Source organism: Microcaecilia unicolor, chromosome 8, assembly GCF_901765095.1.
Source record: "Microcaecilia unicolor chromosome 8, aMicUni1.1, whole genome shotgun sequence".
Classification (NCBI taxonomy): Eukaryota; Metazoa; Chordata; class Amphibia; order Gymnophiona; family Siphonopidae; genus Microcaecilia; species Microcaecilia unicolor.
In genome coordinates this window covers 127,429,433-127,447,991 of record NC_044038.1, presented here as the reverse complement: position 1 = coordinate 127,447,991, position 18,559 = coordinate 127,429,433, and the positions used below count along the sequence as shown (strand labels likewise).

Below are 18,559 nucleotides of genomic sequence, written 5' to 3'. Positions count from 1 at the left end.
GTGGCACTGTCCGCGCCTTCTTTTTTTCTTCCTCTTAAAAAAAAAAAAAAAAAAATAAGAGAAAATCCTGTTTTTCCCTAGTTTTTGGCGTCTTCACTTCCTTTCACCACCGTCGCAGCCTCATGGCCACGCGTTTCCGTTCTTCCCTTTTTGTGGCCATTTTTGCTGCCACCATCGACGATTTTGACCTCGCCGCCGCGATTTTTCCGTCGATGACATCGAAGATCCCTAGCGGCTTCAATATGTCTGGTCGGTGCGGCCGGCAGATCTCGCTTTCCAACACCCACGCTTGGTGCCTTCAGTGCCTCGGGCTTGAGCATAATCCCAAAGCGTGCAACTTGTCTCGGCTTAACAAAGTGGACACAGGTAGCGAGGCAATCTCAACGGGATCGCATTTTTTGGAGCTTGCGCTGGCCCTTCGGCGTCGACGTCAGTAGCATCGGCACTGGTGGCATTGATTTCGGCACCAGACATGGCATAGACCTCAGGAGTACAGGTACCACCGGCCTGACGACCACCTCTTGCTGGGAGCAGTGAGCAGTCGAGTGGGCCTCCACCTGCCTCGGCTGTTCCTGCTGTGCAGGGCCATCGGGACCAACCCCTTTCGGACCCGACCCCGAGGAGACGTGTGGATTCCACGTCCTCGTCGGTACCGCAGAGCGCCAGTGACGTGCATCGAAAAGTTACCTAAGAAGCATCGTCATCAGTCACCCCCTTCACACGGTACCGGGAGCTCCAGGGTGTCGAAAAATTCGGCACCCGAGAAGCGTCGACGCCGGGAGGACCACTCCCCCCTCCATCCAAGAGGTGTCGATGTGTAGGTCGTCGGGCAGTCCAGTACCATCTCCTGGCCCCGTGCAGATTCGAGTGCCGACTCCTGCACGGACCCCTCAGCCTTTCCCGACAGAGACTTTGGACGAGCGCCTCCGAGCCATTCTTCCGGGTCTCCTGGAAGGGCTGCTACGCCAGTCTCTCATGGTACCGAGGGTGCTTGCGCGTTCGGCACCGTTGACGGACACACCGGTTGGCTTTGACCCTGTGATGTGGCCGTCGACACCGGTACAGCTTTCAGCATCGGTCTCAGCCGCCACTCAGGTGGAATCCCCGTCGATGGAGGGAGCTTCATCCCTGCCGGTGCGGGAGTCCTTCTCTCAACGCCATCATCGAGGACTTGGTTCCTCTGAGTCGAGACGGGCCCGGTTCCGGACGGAGGTCAGGGAGCTCATGTCTGACACCGAGGAGGAGGCCTCGTGGGGGGAGGAGGAGGATCCCAGGTATTTCTCTTCCGAGGAGTCCTGTGGTCTTCCCTCTGACCCCACTACTTCACCGGAAAGGAAGCTTTCGCTACCTGAGAGCCTTTCCTTTGCCTCTTTTGTTAGGGACATGTCTGTGAGCATTCCCTTTCCTGTGGTTACTGTGGATGAGCCGAGGGCTGAGATGCTCGAGGTCCTCGACTATCCATCAACCACCTAGAGAGTCTTCCATGGTCCCGTTGCACAATGTCCTCAGAGACACTGCTTCAGAACTGGCTGAAGCCCTTATCTAATCCCACCATCCCGAAGAAAGCAGAGTCCCAGTATAGAGTCTACACTGACCCAGAGTTGAGGACTCAGTTGCCACACGACTCCGCGGTCGTGGATTCTGCTCTCAAGAGAGCCAAGAGTTCAAGGGATACCGCCTCGACGCCCACGGGGCGCGAGTCTCGCACTCTGGACTCTTTTGGGAGGAAGGCCTATCATTCCTCCATGCTCGTGACCAAGATCCAGTCTAACCAGCTCTACATGAGCATTCACATTCGGAGTAATGTGCGGCAACTGGCGGACCTGGTCGATAAGCTCCCGCCGGAGCAGGCCAGGCCTTTTCAGGAGGTGGTCAGGCAGCTGAAGGCGTGTCGCAAATTCCTGTCCAGGTGTATTTATGACACTTGTGATGTTGCATCCAGAGCTGCTGCCCAAGGTATAGTGATGCGCAGACTCTCATGGCTGCACGCCTCTGACCTGGATGATCGGACCCAGCAGCGGCTGGCGGATGTCCCTTGCTGGGGGGATAACATTTTTGGCAAGAAAGTCGAGCAGTTAGTCGAACAGCTCCACCAGTGGGAAACCACCCTCGACAAATCTCTCCCACCGGGCACCTTCAGCACCTACCTCTTCAGGTAGGTGTTTTTTCAGGGGGAAGAAGACTGCTTCTTACGCTTACACCAAGCGTAGGTACAATCCTCCTTCCTGGCAGCCTTCCTAGGCTCAGCCCCAGCTCGCTCGTTCATGTCAACAGCGTGCGACCAAGCAGGCCCCTGCAGCTCCCCAGCAAAAGCAGGGGACGGGCTTTAGACTGGATCCAAGGGAGCATAGCCACCATACCAGTGCCCGTGCCGGACGATCTATCGGTCGGGGGGAGGTTAAAATTTTTTCACCAAAGGTGGCCTCTCATAACCTCCGACCAGTGGGTTCTCCAAATAGTGCGGTGCGGGTACGCCCTCAATTTGACCTCCACTCTGCAAAATTGCCCGCCGGAGCTCAGTCCTTCAGCTCCCACCACAGGCAGGTACTTGCAGAGGAACTCTCCGCCCTTCTCAGCACCAATGCGGTCGAGCCCATACCACCAGGGCAGGAAGGGCTGGGATTCTATTCCAGGTACTTCCTTGTGGAAAGAAAACAGGGGGGATGCGTCCCATCCTAGACCTGAGGCCTGAACAAATATCTGGTGTGAGAAAAGTTCAGGATGCTTTCCTTGGGCACCCTTCTCCCCATGATTCAGAAAGACAATTGGCTATGCTCCCTGGATTTAAAGGATGCTTATACCCACATCCCGATACTGCCAGCTCATAGACAGTATCTGCGATTCCGTCTGGGGACACAGCATTTCCCGTATTGTGTGCTGCCCTTTGGGATCGCCTCTGCGCCACGGGTATTCACGAAGTGCCTTGTGGTGATTGCGGCGTCGCTACGCAAGCTGGGGGTGCAGGTGTTCCCTTATCTCGACAATTGGCTGGTGAAGAGCACCTCGGAGGCAGGAGCTCTGCGGTCCATGCAGAGGACTATTCAACTTCTGGAGCTACTGGGTTTTGTGATAAACTACCCAAAGTCCCATCTCCGCCCAGTCCAGTCACTCGAATTCATTGGAGCCCTGCTGAATTCACAGACAGCTCATGCCTATCTCCCTGAGGCGAGGGCGCAGACACTTCTATCCCTCGCCTCCCGGGCCTGAGCATCCCAGCAGATCATAGCTCGGCAGATGTTGAGACTCCTGGACCATATGGCCTCTACAATCCATGTAACTCCCATGGCACGTCTTCACATGAGACCAGCTCAATGGACCCTAGCTTCCCAGTGGTATCAGGCTACGGGGAATCTAGAGGATGCAATCAGACTGCCCGCCAGTTTTCACACTTCAGTCCGCTGGTGGACGATTCGATCCAATTTGATCTTGGGACGCCCATTCCAAATTCCTCAGCCGCAAAAGGTGCTGACGACGGATGCATCTCTTAGGGTGGGGAGTCCATGTCGATGGGCTTCACACTCGAGGACTGTGGTCCCTCCAGGAATCTGGTCTGCAAATCAACCTCCTGGAGTTGGGAGCGGTCTGGAACGCGCTGAAGGCTTTCAGAGATTGGCTGTCCTTTCAAATTATCCAAATTCGGACAGACAACCAGGTTGCGATGTACTACATCAATAAGCAGGGGGGCACCGGATCTCGCCCCCTGGGTCAGGAAGCTGTCGGGATGTGGCGCTGGGCTCGCCAGCATGGCATGCTTCTCCAAGCCACGTACCTGGCAGGCGTAAACAGTCTGGCCGACGAATTGAGCGACCATTCGTGCAGTTGCATGAGTCTGCTCAATCTAAGTGTGGTACGCAAGATCTTCCGGGAGTGGGGCCTCTATTCTGTTCCAGGCTGCAGGCCCACGACAGGTTAGCGTCGGACACCTTCCTCCTGCATTGGGGGAACGGACTTCTGTATGTGTATCCTCCCATACCTTTGGTGGGGAAGACTTTGCTGAAACTCAAGCAAGACTGCGGCACCATGATTCTGATTGAACCCTTTTGGCCCCGTCAGATCTGGTTCCCTCTTCTTCTGGAGTTGTCGTCCGAAGAACCGTGGAGATTGGAGTGTTTGCCAACACTCAGAATGAAGGGGCATTTCTGCATCCCAACCTCCAGTCTCTGGCTCTCATGGCCTGGATGTTGAGGGCGTAGATTTCGCCTCCTTGGGTCTTTCAGAGGGTGTCTCCCGAGTCTTGCTTCCAGAAAAGATTCCACTAAGAAGAGCTACTTTTTCAAGTGGAGGAGGTTTGTCGTCTGGTGTGACAGCAAGGCCCTAGAACCTCGCTCTTGTCCTGCACAGACCCTGCTTGAATACCTTCTACACTTATCGGAGTCTGATCTCAAAACCAACTCAGTAAGGAACCATCTTAGTGCGATTAGTACTTACCATTATCGTGTAGAGGGTAAGCCTATCTCTGGACAGCCTTTAGTCGTTCGGTTCATGAGAGGTTTGCTTTTGTCCAAGCCCCCTGTCAAGTCTCCTACAGTGTCATGGGACCTCAACGTCGTCCTCACCCAGCTGATGAAACCTCCTTTTGAGCCACTGGCTTCCTGCCATCTGAAGTACTTGATTTGGAAGGTCATTTTCTTGGTGCCAGTCACTTCAGCTCGGATGGTCAGTGAGCTTCAAGCCTTGGTAGCTCATGCTCCCTATACCAACTTTCATAATAACAGAGTAGTCCTCCGCACTCACCCTAAGTTCCTGCCAAAGGTGGTGTCGGAGTTCCATCTGAACCAGTCAATTGTCTTGCCAACATTCTTTCCCCCTCCACATACCCGCCCTGCTGAACGTCAGTTGCACACATTGGACTGCAAGAGAGCATTGGCTTTCTACCTGGAGCGGACAAGCCCCCACAGACAGTCCGCCGAATTGCTTGTTTCTTTTGACCTCAACAGGAAGTGGGTTGCTGTCGGGAAACGCACCATCTCCAATTGGCTAGCAGATTGCATTTCCTTCAGTTACGCCCAGGCTGGGCTGACTCTTGAGGGTCATGTCACGGCTCATAGTGTTAGAGCCATGGCGGCGTCAGTGGCCCACTTGAAGCCAGCCACTATTGAAGAGATTTGCAAGGCTGCGACGTGGTCTTCAGTCCACACATTCACATCTCATTACTGTCTCCAGCGGGATACCCGACGCGGCAGTCGGTTTGGGCAGTCGGTGCTGCAGAATCTGTTCGGGGTTTAGAATCCAACTCCACCCTCCTAGGCCCAGTTTTATTGTGTTCAGGCTGCATTCTGTTAGTTCTTCGTAGGTCAATCTTTGTCCTCGCCGTTGCGAGGCCCAATTGACCCTCTTTGTTGTTTTGAGTGAGCCTGGGAGCTAGGGATACCCCAATCGTGAGAACAAGCAGCCTACTTGTCCTCGGAGAAAGCGAATGATACGTTCCTGTAGCAGGTGTTCTCCGAGGGCAGCAGGCTGATTGTTCTCACCTACCCTCCCTCCTCCCCTTTGGAGTTATTTCTTATTCCTTTGCTTTTTACTTAACTGAGCGGGAGCGGTCACGCACGGGCTGGAAGACAGCCGCGCATGCGCGGTGGGCGTGCCTCGTGCGCGCGGGACCTCCCGTGAGACTTTTTGTGAGTTTGCTTCCAACTCTTCCGGTTGGAGGGGGCTGCCGTGGACGTCACCCAGTCGTGAGAACAATCAGCCTGCTGTCCTCGGAGAACACCTGCTACAGGTATGTATCATTCGCTGTATCTTATGGTGTCAGATTTTGTTGGATGACTCTTCGGCGCTGGTAGTCATTTCAGTGCTGGGCAGCAACAGACAGTGTTTAAGCCTTGTTGACAGTTCAATCTGGGGGTAGTGCTGTTTCTTTTCTCTCCTCTTTATAGATTCTGCTTGGCTGTTAATGGACTGACTTTCAGGGACTGCACAGCTCACTTATAGGCTTATCTGAAACTCAGTGTTTCATTGTCTCCATCTGCTGGTAGGAGTGCATAACCCATCTGTGCTGGTCTAGAGGGACTAAAGGAAAGCAAATTAGCAGGCAAGACCTAATTTCTCCTTTTTCATGCTCCTCATTATTCCTCAATATTATATAATGAGGGAAGCACATGGAATAAATCCTGTAAGAAACCAGTGGAGGAGACAATATCAAACTTGTGGCATTCTATGAAGCATTGAGTGGTTAAGATGTCTCGTGTTTAACATACATTAAAACAAGGCTGTATGTGCAGTATATTGTTGTCACACCCCACCCACGTGTGCGGGCCGATTGTCCGTGAAGACTTTTTATTCGCTGGCCACTTAGTGGTGTGGGGCCGTATGCCTGTGAAAACTTCTTGTGAGTCCTCAGGCTCTGTCAGCATAAAAATTTCTGTCTTCCAAATACAGTTAGGTCCTTGCCCTTATATGGTTACCCACACATAACCTCTGAGTGTCTCCTGTAGGGTTGTCTTAGCCCAGCTGTAGCCTTGTCTCCCTCTATGAAATTCAACAAAAATTCCCTGAAGTTCAAGCAGCTGTTAATATGCGTAAACATATCTAGGAAATTGTCCTTTATCTCACACTTTATTATAGCATACAAAACAAACCTCATGTATTTGAGGTCAGGCTCTGTCCCAGCCTGCCCACCTGCCATTACCTGCATAGCTCTACTTGCAGCTACATTCACCCGCTGGCAGGAAAAATATGGTCATTTAATCTCGCTTAAAATATACTCAGAATGGTTTGCCCGTGGGGAACAAAAATACCCAAGAAAATAAATCCCACAGGTAAAAAGCACAGTCCCATACCTTCTTTCAAATGTTGCAGGCTTCAGACTTTGCTCCACAATCCTTCACTATGGCCTCCGCACAGGGAGGCTGAACTCTTCTTCAAACTTTACTTATTATAGGACAGTAGACTCCTCCCCCAAGCACCACCCTGAGACTAGATTGGATAGGAATACCTGACTGACTTGTATAGAATTCCTTGTGGTTTTCAGGGTATAGTCAAAGCAGGAGCAATGCCCCAGTCGTGGCAGCCATTTTGAAAGTACAGTTTGAATGGGTAGGAGTAAATGGGATCACTCCTCCCTAACTACACCCCTACACCACCATGGATTGTAAGATACGCCCAAAAGGGGCCTATGGTTGAAGGGGGAGACACTCGGGTGGTGAGGACAGGCAACTCCTGTTTTGGCTTCTACCGAAATCACATGGTCTTTTCTGCTCAAATTGAAAACTTGGCCAAAAATTAGAGAAACATATTTTTTATTAAGAAATTGAAAGTCACTGAAAGAGTAGCCATAACTAGAACCATAATCTTTTACCCCACAAAACAACCCCCAGCCACCCCTCCCCATTCCCCTATGGCCAAGTAGTGCATAATAAAGTCAATCAGAACACTACAACTACTCAATTGATAGGGTTATTAATATATAGGGACCAAATATGGAGGAACTTATTTTTCTTTTTAGTACTTCGAGTCCACTGATGAGCACTCCATACGCAATAACTTATAGATCTGATTGCACCACTGGGTAAGTGTCAGTGGTTCTGCTTGTATCCTTTGCAAAAGAATACAGAGCTTACCTATTAGTGAAGCTTTCCATACAATCTGGTGCCCTCCGTGATATCAGTAACATCATCCAGTAAACAATGTACAGGAGTAGTTGCCCAGCACCTGCGATAGAGGTTTGCCAGTTTGGACCAGATAGCACACCAAACCAGAGGTGTAGCCAGACAGCCAGTTTTAGGTGTGCCTGAGTCCAAGGTGGGTGGGCTCTGAATTCATTCCCCCATGCCTAGCATCTCTCTGCTCTGCTCTGCTTTGCTCCACTCTTCATTCCTCTACCTGCAAGCCCACAATATTAAATACCTGAGCAGGAGGGGATCTACAAACCCCGTCAGCTGAAGATTTCCTCCTGCTCAGGCAGTCAGCGCTCTTCCAAACAGCACTTTCCTCGAGCTAATGCCACAGCCAGCAGGGTGTGCATGCATGAAAACTAAGCATGTGCAGAGGTTCTGGGGCTGGTGTTGGTGTCAGCTAGAGGCAAGTGCTGGCATCTGCCATTAGAAAGAGCACCAGCTGCCTGAGGAGGAGGAAATCTTCATCTGGCGGGGGTTGAGGATCTCTGCCAGCCATAGCAAGAGTGCCACAATTTTGTGTGGGCCTGAGTCCAAATAGGGTGGGCCTAGGCCCACCCATGGCTACGCCACTGCACCAAAATTGTTTGGTTTTTTTTTTTTTTTTTTTAGACAGTCCCAGAAACAATGTTTATATGATGCAGACAGTGCTCCACACTTGAGACAGGTCCCATCTGACGGTAAACCCAACTTATGAGTTCTGGATGGATGAATATACATCCACAATAAGAATTTATAATGCAGTTCCTGCAGAGAGACTTTTTGCCAGTAGGGACCCCTGTGCCAAACTCTGAACATGGCCAAAAATGAAAATAACCTTTTGGCCAAAACTGGGCAGAAAATGGATTTTGGGCTGGCATCAGTGCCGTAACCAAAATTCGGTCAGCTTCCACATTAGGGTACTTATCCAATCTATACCAATAAAATTATTTCAGAATTTCTGGGCTAGAGGATAGTAATTATTTTCTCTAAAGACAGAATGGATTCAGTTTCTTTTTGACCTTTAAATATTGTGCCAAAAGGTAACCTGAGTGGTTAGTCTTGTAGTAAGTTGCTGCCTATATAATATTGTAGTCATTGCTTGCTGACTGTACTGTGGTAGAACCAGAGGCTATGAAAGTAGCACAACCCAAGAATCATCCCCCAGAAAATGACAGATTGGTGAAAAGCAGAAAACTCCTACTAATCGAAGACTCCATTATCAGAGGCATTAACTTAGGAACACAGTTCAAGGGTTCCAACCTAGTGAAATTCCTTCCAGGATCTTCAGCTACCAAATGTACCGACCAAATTCTGAAAGTGATCCGAGAAGAGTGAGGCTTCGAATATTGATGTTGTAAACTTCACCTGGGGACAAATGACCTGGCCAACAATAGTAAATTTACAGCACAGAGAGCATTCCAGAAGCTTGGGGAGGGACTGAAATCTTTGGTTCGGACTGTGGCTTTTTCTGAAGTAATTCCCATGTGGGAGAAGGGAGAAGAAAGACTACGCAAAACAGTGGAGTTCAATAAGTGTCTTGAGTCTTGGTGTAAAGAAGAAGGTTTTAGTCACATAGGGGCATGGGGTAATATGTGGAAAAATAACAGGCTGTACTATAATGATGGGCTACGTCTTTCGGTGACGGGAAAAAGGATCCTTGGGGAGAAATTCAGACAGTATGTTTCTAGACATTTAAACTAGAAGGTGGGGGTGATAAAAGGAAACAAGGGAATTCGGAAAGTCATCCCCAGAATAAACAATGGCAGATGGAAAAGTCATCTAAACACAGAAAACCCTGATTCCCATGAATGGGATGTGACTATACTGGGCTATAATCTTTTTAGAAAAGATAGAGAGGGCCAAAGGGGTGGTGGAGTGGCGTTGTATGTGAGAGACAATATCAGAGCGGCTGAAATGCGGGGCACCTGGGGAAAGGAAGAAGCTTTATGGATTGTCCTTGAAAGAGAAGATGGAACCTGTATCCACACGGGGTTATCTACAGACCTCCGGCACAAATAGAGATCTGATAGAGGATATTCAAATGATTGGTATGAAAGGGGAATTGCTACTGTTGGAAGATTTCAACTTGTCTGATGTGGATTGGAACGTCCCATCTGCGGAATCGGAAAGAAGTAGGGAGATTGTGGACGCCTGTCAAGTGCTTTGCTCAGAAAAATGGTGACAACCCACGAGGGAAGGGTCGATGCTGGATCTAGTGCTCACAAATGGAGAAAGTGTTTCTAATATCCGGGTGGATGCCCACCTATGTAATAGTGATCATCACACCATATGGTTTGATATAAGGGCGAAGGCGCAGTGTGGACGCACAAAACTAAAAGTACTGGATTTCAGACGTACTGATTTTGATAAAATAGAGGAATACCTGAAAAAGGAGCTATTGAAGTGGGAAGGCATAGGAGAAGTGGAACATCAGTGGTCAAAGCTGAAGGCTGCTATAAATATGGCGACTGATCTTTATGTGAGGAAAGTAAACAAAACCAAGAAAAACAGGAAGCCTATATGGTTCTCCAACCAAGTAGCTGAAAAAATAAGAGCAAAAGAGGCTTTGTTCAAGAAATACAAAAGAACACAACGAGAGGACCACGGAAAAGATTATCGGATTAAACTTGAAGCGAAGAGGGAAATACGGCTAGCGAAAGCAAAAATGGCTAAAGATGTAAAGAGAGGTGATGACCTTTTTCAGATATATTGGAGAAAGGAGAAAAGATAGGAATGGAATTGCGAGACTGAAAGATAATGAGAATGGTTATGTGGAAAGTGAGGAGGATAAAGCAACTGTGCTAAACAATTACTTCTCTTCAGTGTTCATAGAGGAAAATCCTGGTGAAGGACCACGGTTGACTGCTGAAGGAATATTTGGGAATGGAGTGGATACTGCACCATTTACGGAAGAAAGAATATAAACAGCTGGAGAATCTGAAGGTGGACAAAGCTATGGGGCCGGATGGGATACATCCCAGGAAACTGAGGGAGCTCAGGGAGGTCCTGGCGGGACCTCTTAAAGATTTATTTAATAGATCTTTAGAGACTGCAGAGGTTCCACAAAATTGGAGGTTTAGCGGATGTGGTCCCTCTTCACAAAAGTGGAGACGGAAGAAGTGGGAAACTACAAACTGGTAAGTCTCACGTCGGTGGTAGGAAAAATAATGGAGTCGCTGCTGAAAGAAAGGATAGTTAACTTTCTAGAAGACAACGGGTTACAGGACCCGAGGCAACAGGCTTTACCAAGGGAAAATCCTGCCAAACGAATATCATTGACTTCTTTGACTGGATGACAAAAGAAATGGATGAAGGCCGTGCGCTAGATGTAATCTACTTGGATTTCAGGAAAGCCTTTGATACGGTCCCCCACAGAAGACTCGTGAATAAGCTGAAAGGGCTGAACTTAGGACCAAAAGTGGTGAACTGGATAGAAAACTGGTTGACCGACAGGTGGCAGAGGGTGGTGGTAAATGGAATCCGCTCGGAGGAAAGGATGGTGAGCAGTGGGGTTCCTCAGGGGTCGGTGCTGGGGCCCATTTTGTTTAATATATTTGTGAGATATTGCTGAAGGGTTGGCATGAAAGGTTTGCCTTTTTGCAGATGACATGAAGATAGCCAATAGAGTGGATACCCTGGAGGGTGTAGAAACGATGAGAAGGGATCTCCGATAGTTAAAACAATGGTTGAGGGTCTGGCAGTTAAAATTTAATACCAATCCAAACAATAGGGGTAATGAATTAATACCGGAGTAATAACTATACTATAACACTAAAAACTCCAGTAATATACCGAAAACTTTAACTTTTATTTTTACCAATTACATTATTACAAAAACAGATGATGTATCTAACTGCACTCACATTCATCAACATTCATCCACCACTTGCCCTTACTGCCTAATATAAATTTCACATGTTTATCAAAATAGTGTAATACAATATATCACATGATATGTGTCTCACAGTTCATCGATGTTGCCTTCACAGCACGACTGGTGTCTTTCCAGACGCTCTGCTCTTAAAGCCAGCTCATTTGCTTAAGCTGCATTTTCATTCACGCAGCCTGCTTCTGGTTTATATTGCTTGTACTGGGACCAAGTCCGCACTGCCTCTGTGAATCACAAAGTCCATATATCATGTTATATATTGTATTACACTATTTTGATAAACATGTGAAATTTATATTAGGCAGTAAGGGCGAGTGGTGGATGAACGTTGATGAATGTGAGTGCAGTTAGATGATGTACGTCATCTGTTTTTGTAATAATGTAATTGGTGAAAATAAAAGTTTTCGGTATATTACTGGAGTTTTTAGTGTTATAGTATAGTTAAAATTTAATGCCAAGAAGTGCAGAGTGATGCATTTGGGGTGTAGAAACCTAAAAGAGAGATACCGAATAGGAGGGGAGAGATTAGAGACTGGTGTCGGAGGATATGAAGGTGAAGAAACAATGTGACAAGGTGACTGCTGTGGCTAGAAGGATGCTAGGCTGCATAGAGAGGGGTATAACCAGCAGAAGAAAGGAGGTGTTGATACCCCTCGACAAGTCGTTGGTGAGGCCCCACTTGGAGTATTGTGTTCAGTTTTGGAGGCCTTATCTGGCTAAAGATGTAAAAAGACTGGCGGCGATGCAAAGAAAAGCTATGAAAATGGTATGGGATTTGCGTTGCAAACCATACAAGGAGAGACTTGCTGATCTGAACACATATACCTTGGAGGAAAGGAGAAACAGGGGAGACATGATGATACAGACATTAAAATATTTGAAAGGTATTAATCCACATACGAACCTTTTCCGGAGACGGGAAGGTGGTAGAACTAGAGGACATGAATAGAGGTTGCAGGGGGGCAGACTCAGGAGTAATGTCAGGAAGTATTTTTTCACAGAGAGGGTGGTGGATACTTGGAATGCCCTCCTCGGGAGGTGGTGGAGATGAAAACGGTAATGGAATTCAAACATGCGTGGGATAAACAAAGGAATCCTGTTTAGAAGGAGTGGATCTATGGAATCTTAGCGGACTTTGGGTGACAAAACGCCAGTATTTGGAGAATAAAACCAGTGCAGGGCGGATTTCTACGGTCTGTGCCCTGAGAAAGGCAGGGACAAATCAAACTCGGATATACATATAAAGTATTACATACCATGTAAAATTAGTTTATCTTGTTGGGCAGACTGGATGGACGGTTCAGGTCTTTATCTGCCATCATTTACTATGTTACTATGACTGTATAATTAGTTATAACAGTGCCCAACGAAGCTATATTATCTGTACCCTTTGTGAATGCTCATTCTAATGTTCCAATGTCTGTATCTAGACCAGTGATTCCTGAACTTTTTACTTTGGCGGAACCCCTAAAATATATATATTTTTTTCATACACTGAGAATGCTCAATTTATGTAAACATATATTCATATGTACAAGTCGTTGGTGAGGCCCCACCTGGAGTATTGTGTTCAGTTTTGGAGGCCGTATCTTGCTAAGGATGTAAAAAGAATTGAAGCGGTGCAAAGAAAAGCTACGAGGATGGTATGGGATTTGCGTTACAAGACGTATGAGGAGAGACTTGCGGACCTGAACATGTATACCCTGGAGGAAAGGAGGAACAGGGGTGATATGATACAGACGTTCAAATATTTGAAAGGTATTAATCCGCAAACGAACCTTTTTCGGAGATGGGAAGGCGGTAGAACGAGAGGGCATGAAATGAGATTGAAGGGGGGCAGACTCAAGAAGAATGTCAGGAAGTATTTTTTCACGGAGAGGGTGGTGGATGCTTGGAATGCCGTCCCGCGGGAGGTGGTGGAGATGAAAACGGTAACGGAATTCAAACATGCGTGGGATAAACATAAAGGAATCCTGTGCAGAAGGAAGGGATCCTCAGGAGCTTAGCCTAGAATGGGTGGCAGAGCTGGTGGTTGGGAGGCGGGGCTAGTGCTGGGCAGACATATATGGTCTGTGCTGGGGCTGGTGGTTGGGAGGTGGGACTAGTGCTGGGCAGACTTATACGGTCTGTGCCGGGGCTGGTGGTTGGGCGGCGGGGATAGCGCTGGGCAGACTTATACGGTCTGTGCCAGAGCCGGTGGTGGGAGGCAGGGATAGTGCTGGGCAGACTTATAGGGTCTTTGCCAGAGCCGGTGGTGGGAGGCAGGGATAGTGCTGGGCAGACTTATAGGGTCTGTGCCAGAGCCGGTGGTGGGAGGCGGGGATAGGGCTGGCCAGACTTATACGGTCTGTGCACTGAAGAGGACAGTACAAATAAAAAAGTAGCACATATGAATTTATCTTCTTGGGCAGACTGGATAGACCGTGCAGGTCTTTTTCTGCCGTCATCTACTATGTTACTATGTATATAAATAGATTCTGTTTGAGGAACCCAGTCTGGGAACCAGTATCTAGACATTGGAATTCAATTGTTTACGAAGCTGTACAGAACAACTATACCTCTTGATCATAGCCTTAAAGGCATCTCACAATCAAATATTGTCATTAAAATAGTTTTAATAGTCTCTAATTAGTAAAAGCCTTGACCTGCAAAAATCCTTATAGTGAATCTTCACTGCCAGGGGCTGAGCTTGTAATTGACACTGTAAAATATAATTTGTGTGGTCAGATAGCTTTATAGCACTTGTCAGTAGTAAGAACATTGGGTAGTTGATTGGATAAGCCAATTCTTGGATTGGTGTTAATAAAGCAAGGAGTAAAATATAGTGTCCTTGATTTGAACATTTGAGCCTCTGAGGATCTAACATAAGGGCTTCATATTTAATGTGTTAAAATTTTAAGGAAAGAGATGGGATGTGATTTGATATACTGCTTTTATAGTTAAAGCGTTTTACACATTATATACAAGTACTTATTTTGTACAGTGGAGGGTTAAGTGACTTGTCCAGAGTGGCAAGGAACTGCACTGTTAAGCTGCTACTCCATTCCTTTTAATGTGTGTTTAAAAATGTTTATCTGGTTAAATTTTAACGCAGTTATTGGCCCTAGATCTGCATCACCCCTCTTCCCCATCCCCCAACCATACAGCATGGTCCCATCTCTCCCTCCCTTCCTCACAGCACCAACCTTTATTGCTGTCTGTCTCTTTCCTCTGCTCCTTGTTCACTCGGTTGTTAAACCTGCTGCTTCTCCCAGTCTGCATGCTGATGACAGCAGTAGTATGTAACAGAAGGCAGGCATGGGGCCATTGCCTTGGACATGCTGCTGCTGACTTGCCAGTCCTAGAAACAGGAAATCCATTAGTTCTTGATGGGAGAAGTCAGAGCCCAGCCATGCGGGATAACTTGAATACATAGGAGAAACAGGGCAGTCCTGTATGGAGTGGTCATGGAGTGATGGATGGTTGGGTTGTGGAGGAAGATGCACAGAGTAAGGCTTGGGTGGTGTAGAGAGGGGGCAGTGTTGACAAGGAGCGTTAACCTTTCACAAGGTCAGGATCACTAGAAGTGTACCAGAAAACCATCTGTTGGCCAGTTTATGCAATTTAATCATGTAATTAAAACTTTTTTAATCACAATCCTGCAATTAATATTAAATGAAGCACTACCCTAAACATAAGGGTTTTAAATACCTGTCAATCTAGTGTTGCACATCCACACACCTGACTTATCTAACAGGTTCTAAAGCAAATTGAAATCACCTCCTAGTAGAAGGGGAGTTTTTTAATGCTCTAGACTTAACTCTGTCAACATGGAAATAGGCAGGCACCATCAGTAAGGTGTAAATATTAAGTAATCTAATGAGGAGTTATCTACTGTAGCCATGAGAAGAATCCACCAGCATACAGTATAAGTGAGCTGCTAAACAGAATAGCCATCCCACATTTCCTAATAGCCGGGGAGAAAAACGAAATCATGATATAATGGGCATCAGCTAGTTTAGCCAGTTCTTTTGCATTTAAAAGGGTTTCTTGGAGAAATAAATTTTATCTATCTTTTTTTATAGAGTAGTTTACCCCTTTCACGTTAAAAGACAAAATTGTACGTTTTATTCTCCGAGGACAAACAGGCTGCTTGTTCTCACGACTGGGTTGACGTCCACGGCAGCCCCCACCAACCGGAACAAAACTTCGCGGGCGGTCCCGCACGCAGGGCACGCCCACCGCGCATGTGCGGCTGTCTTCCCGCCCGTGCGTGACCGTTCCCGCTCAGTCTTTTCTTTTCCGCGCTGGAGAGAGCCGTGTTCGTCTCTCTCTCTGTCAGCCCCGGAAACCGGATCGCGCTTTAACCGCGAATTTTCTCTTTTTTTTCACTTTCCTTTCGTTGTTCTCCGTTTTTTTCTATTAGTTTAAAAAAAAAAAAACGCTGAACTTTGTTTTTCCCTCGTCTCTTAGAGGGGGCGTTGCGTTGCGGCCTTGTGGCCGCGCAGTCGATTTATTTTCGAGGTGTGATTTTCACCGCCACCATCGACGACTTTGAGTTCGCCGACACGATTTTTCTGTCGATGTCCTCGAAGGTCCCGAGTGGATTTAAGAAGTGTGGTCGGTGCGGCCGGCATATCTCGCAGACCGACACTCACGCTTGGTGCCTCCAGTGCCTCGGGCCGGAGCACGATACCAAGACGTGTTCTTTGTGTCTCTGTCTCCGGAAACGGACTCAGGTAGCAAGGCAAGTTCTTCGGGACCATCTTTTTGGAACTTGCGCCGGCCCCTCGAAGTCGACTTCGACGGCATCGGTATCGACGGCCGGTTCTTCGGTACCGGTATCGATGTCCACGAAATCGGCACCGATGGCATCGACCCCAGGAGCAGAGATCCCGTCGGCCCGCCTGTCTCCCGGCGAAGGCAGGGGTGAGAGTCTGCGTGGGCCCTCGGGACCGAACCCTGTTGGACCCGGTCCCTCGAGGCCGAGGGGGATCGACCTCCTCCTCCTCAATTCCACCCAGCGCCGATGACGGGCACCGCAAGAAGGCGAAGAAGCACCGTCAGCGGTCGCTCTCGATGCGGCAGCGTCGAGAGGAGAGGTCCCCCTCTGTAGTAGAGGTACCGCTACGTCAGGGTGCCAGCACTTCGGTGCAGTCTCCTGGACCCGAGCAGCTTCCGGCACCGATGCCTCTACTGGCTCCCTCGCCTTTCCCGACAGCGGGCCTGGACGAGTGCCTCCGAGCCATCCTTCCGGGGATCCTGGAAGGGCTGATGCGCCAGACGGTGCCGGCGCCGGGGGTGCTTGCGCCCTCGGCGCCGCTGACTGTGGCGCCGGCGTGCTCTAGCCCCGGTGCCGAGGCGTTAGACGCCGCTTGCGGCGCCGGTCTCGACCGCCACGCAGGTGGAGTCCCCGTCGACGTCGATGGAGGGAGCTTCATCCCCGCCGGCGCGGGAGTCCACCGCTCGATGACGCCACCGAGGCCTTGGTGCCTTCACGTCGAGCCGGGCCCGGTTGAGGACTGAGCTGCACGAGCTCATGTCCGACACCGAGGAAGAGGCCTCGTGGGGGGAGGAGGAGGACCCCAGATATTTCTCCTCAGAGGAGTCTGTGGGCCTTCCCTCCGACCCCACTCCTTCACCAGAGAGAGCTTTCGCCACCTGAGAGCCTCTCCTTTGCCTCCTTCGTCAGGGATATGTCTATCTGCATTCCCTTTCCCGTGGTCTCCGTGGATGAGCCGAGGGCTGAGATGCTCGAGGTCCTCGACTATCCATTACCACCTAGAGAGTCCTCCACGGTACCGTTGCAGAATATCCTCAAGGAGACGTTGCTTCGGAACTGGTTGAGACCACTATCTAATCCCACCATCCCCAAGAAAGCAGAGTCCCAATACAGAATCCACTCGGACCCAGAGTTAATGCGGCCCCAATTGCCTCATGACTTGGCGGTCGTGGACTCTGCTCTCAAGAGGGAGTTCGAGGGATACCGCCTCGGCGCCCCCGGGGCGGGAGTCTCGCACTCTGGACTCGTTTGGGAGGAAGGCCTACCAATCTTCCATGCTCGTGACCCGCATCCAGTCTTACCAGCTCTACACGAGCATCCACATGCGGAATAATGTGAAGCAACTGGCGGACCTGGTCGACAAGCTCCCGTCGGAGCAGTCCAGGCCTTTTCAGGAGGTGGTCAGGCAGCTGAAGGCGTGCAGAAAGTTCCTGTCCAGGGCTATATATGACACCTGTGATGTGGCATCTCGTGCTGCGGCCCAAGGTATAGTGATGCGCAGGCTCTCATGGCTGCGTGCCTCTGACCTGGACAACCGCACCCAGCAGAGACTGGCCGACGTCCCTTGCCGGGGGGATAATATTTTTGGCGAGAAGGTCGAGCAGCTGGTGGACCAACTGCATCAGCGGGAAACCGCCCTCGACAAGCTCTCCCACCGGGCGCCTTCAGCATCCACCTCAGCAGGTGGACGTTTTTTCCGGGCCCGGCAGGCTGCACCCTATGCCTTTACCAAGCGTAGGTACACCCAGCCGGCCCGAAGGCCTCGTCAGGCACAGGGACAGTCCCAGCGCGCTCGTTCTCGTCAACAGCGTGCGCCTAAGCAGCCCCCTGCGCCTCCACAGCAAAAACCGGGGGCGGGCTTTTGACTGGATCCATGGGAACATAGCCGCCCTCAAAGTGTCCGTACCGGACGATCTGCCGGTCGGAGGGAGGTTAAACTTTTTTCACCAAAGGTGGCCTCTGATAACCTCCGACCAGTGGGTTCTCCAAATAGTGCGGTGCGGATACGCCCTGAATTTGGCCTCCCTGCCACCAAATTGTCCTCCGGGAGCTCAATCCTTCAGCTCCCATCACAAGCAGGTACTTGCAGAGGAACTCTCCGCCCTTCTCAGCGCCAGTGCGGTCGAGCCCATACCACCCGGGCAGGAAGGGCAGGGATTCTATTCCAGGTACTTCCTTGTGGAAAAAAAACAGGGGGGATGCGTCCCATCCTAGACCTGAGAGGCCTGAACAAATTCCTAGTCAAAGAAAAGTTCAGGATGCTTTCCTTGGGCACCCTTCTGCCAATGATTCAGAAAAACGATTGGCTATGTT

General features: G+C 49.4%; 1 protein-coding gene and 1 long non-coding RNA gene across 2 annotated transcripts in view; one reads left to right on the top strand and one right to left on the bottom strand.

Annotated features, from left to right (window-relative positions):
- The window catches only part of HSPA9 (heat shock protein family A (Hsp70) member 9), a 223,531-nt gene that overhangs the window by 102,289 nt on the left and 102,683 nt on the right, over positions 1–18,559 (top strand).
- Positions 889–16,762, bottom strand: LOC115475685. Its single transcript, XR_003943084.1, has 4 exons — positions 16,749–16,762; positions 5,235–5,240; positions 3,047–3,054; positions 889–957 (listed from the first exon to the last, which is right to left on the bottom strand). It is a non-coding gene; the product is annotated as an uncharacterized LOC115475685 (long non-coding RNA).